This window comes from Mastomys coucha, unplaced genomic scaffold (assembly GCF_008632895.1).
Source record: "Mastomys coucha isolate ucsf_1 unplaced genomic scaffold, UCSF_Mcou_1 pScaffold13, whole genome shotgun sequence".
Lineage (NCBI taxonomy): Eukaryota > Metazoa > Chordata > Mammalia > Rodentia > Muridae > Mastomys > Mastomys coucha.
Genome location: NW_022196895.1, coordinates 48,803,053 through 48,805,868, shown reverse-complemented (window position 1 = coordinate 48,805,868; position 2,816 = coordinate 48,803,053). Strand labels below are relative to the sequence as shown.

Below are 2,816 nucleotides of genomic sequence, written 5' to 3'. Positions count from 1 at the left end.
ACAAGAGGATCAGGAGGTCAGGTCATTCATGGCTTCAGAGATAATGGTTCAAGGCCAATGTGAGTGTTTTAAGAGCCTGTCTCAAAATAGTGGTAATTACAGTGATAATGACAATTTTAACAATAACATAATAAAGAACACACAAAAAAGTACTCTTTATTGTATGGGAGACCCTCCCATAGGTATTTGCAGAACACTGTCTTTTTTGCACACACACACACACACACACACACACACACACACACACTGTGCTGTATTTCCATGTATGTTCCATGTATGTTCCATGTATGTTCTGTCTGTTACACATTGGCCTTGGTTGGGGAAGTTTCCAGTCTTCCTTTCTGCCGACTAGTTTTTCTTATAGGCTAATCTCACAGCCCCTGTGAGATTGTCTTTAGATCCTTTTTTCTATTCTCCTTCCTTAGGAAGATATGATACTAGCAAAGATTTTATATATTTTTTTTTTAAAAAATATGGAACGCTTCATGAATTTGCGTGTCATCCTTGCACAGGGGCCATGCTAATCTTCTCTGTATCGTTTCAATTTTAGTATATGTGTTGCCGAAGCGAGCACAAGATTTTATATTTTTATATTTACATTTATATTTACATTTTGCCAAGAGTAACTGGGATTTATCTAAAAAAAAAAATCATCCCTCTAAGTAAATTTTAAAGATTCATTTTGTACTCCCAACATTTTTGTATAACTATGAAATGTTTTCAAGAGACACACACATGTGGTAGGCACAGGTCATGGATGTTACTAGTGATTAGTTTTCTTTCTTGCTTCTGTTAGCACATTAGCTTTGTCCTAATCTAGCCAAAGAGTTTATCTGCCTAGAGGTAAATTATAATTTTTGCTTCAGAAGGTAAGTCAGTAAAAGAAGATGTTTATCATCTCTTGACAGGGGCAACAGAGTTTTATAGCAGGAGGAATAATGATATAAACCAAGCTTAGGATGGTATTTTACAGCTCCTGTAGTTTTCTCATTAGCATCTCAACAATCATCCCAGATAGAATGGACTGTCCTCCTTGAGAGCACTTCTGTGGGCCGAGATTTCAAACGCTCCTTAAGCTTCAACACACTTCTTTCTTTCACTTACAGGCCCTGCATCTACCGGTTATAGACTCACTGAAGGCAGGGAGAACCTCTCCTCATCTTTAATATAGATGAGACAACATCTAGCATGTTCTGGAGGCTGCTACAAAAAAAACAAGGCTCTTGGCACGAGGGACTTTTTGGTTTTCATCTTCTTGAAAGAAAGAATTCAGCCAAGAGATGTAGTCTAAGTAGAATATTTATTTAGTAAAACTAAGCCAAGCAAGCACTTCAGTGAGAGGTTGGAATGGGCTGCTCCACCGTGGGGATCAGTCCTTGTGGGTTCTGTGCTGTAGATCTTACAAAAATAATTGTATGAGGTTGGTGCCAGATTTGTGGGGAAAATCTTAAATCGTGGTAGACCAGATATCCCTTTTAGGATAGTTCTTCTTTACAAATCATTTTCCATCACAGCCACAAAACAAAACAATACACATAAAACAAAGAATCCAAATGGTTGTGTACTCAGAAAATTATCCTGACAACTGTTAATCTGTCAGATTTGAACTTCTTAATATTCATATTCTATTAGTATTTGTTGTAAGGACTGGATAGATTTTCAGGGAATGACTCTAGGCCTCAGGACAGTCACTAGAAGATTGACTTACAAAAGTCAGTGTGGAAGCTAGTGGGGAACTGTTCTTCCCTCTCCTGTAAACCACATGGTGGTACATTTTTATAGAAACCAGTTAGTCAAATGTGGTATTCATTTGGCATTTCCATCAATATCAACATTGTGCTAATATTAAATGGAGTGTCCCCAGTGACAGGAATGGTGATAGCTCCAAGCTGTCTCCCACAGTACTGTGAGGAGTCCATGATATCTTTTAGAAACACTGGCTCAGGTAAAACTCTGACTCTGTATATTTTGCTTTGACCCATAAAAAGTTTTCAGGATTAATCATTAAGTAGAGTTGGATTTTATTATACAGTGTATTATACTTGAAGAAAAAGACACAATTCAGGCCTGGGTATGGACTTCTCAGAGAGTAGCCTTACCTCAGTTTTTTCCCCATATATACATTTTTAGTTTTTGCTTTATTTATTATTAATTATTTTTTATTTACATCCCAAATGTTGCTCCCTCCCAGTCCCCATTCTCAGAGTTCTTCACCCCATCCCCCTTCTCTTTGCCTCTGAAAGCTGCTCCCCTCTCCCCTCATTTCCTTAATAATAAACATACATACCATTTGGGTGGGTTTTTAAGCTATTATCTTTAGATATATCAATTTATCAATTGATATATCTTATCAATTCTTATTGATCAATTAGGCAAAACTCTGAATGACAAAAGTACAAGATGTTAGGATATCTTCATTGTAAACACATTTAATAGTCTCAATACCCCTACAACAAGGTATGGAAGAGGAGTTAGGACCCAGATAACGTCAGATACATTCAGTCTCTAACTCTGCTTCCATGCTACCTTACCTTCTTATCTGAAAATATTTCTATTTAAAAGAAAATTGTTTGTATGTCGGGCATGTTAAGTATTCTGGAATTCTCATTTCTCAACTGGTGATAAGCTTCTAGCAGACTCTAAAGTAAGGGGCTCCCTCATAGACCCATATACCCAGTTTTTCCTCTCTTTCTACCTACCTCAGAATGACCTGAGACCATATCTTTCATTTCATAAAGGAGAGACTAGTTAGCAGCCAGAATCTTACACAAAGTGTGTAAAAGTCTTTGATTTGCAAGTCTGGTGACCTCTGAGTT

At 37.1% G+C, this 2,816-nt stretch overlaps 1 non-coding gene across 1 annotated transcript; it reads right to left on the bottom strand.

The window, feature by feature from the left end:
• Positions 1–467: 467 nt before the first annotated feature.
• LOC116087959 lies at positions 468–574 on the bottom strand. Its single transcript, XR_004117721.1, has one exon. It is a non-coding gene; the product is annotated as a U6 spliceosomal RNA (small nuclear RNA).
• Positions 575–2,816: the final 2,242 nt, after the last annotated feature.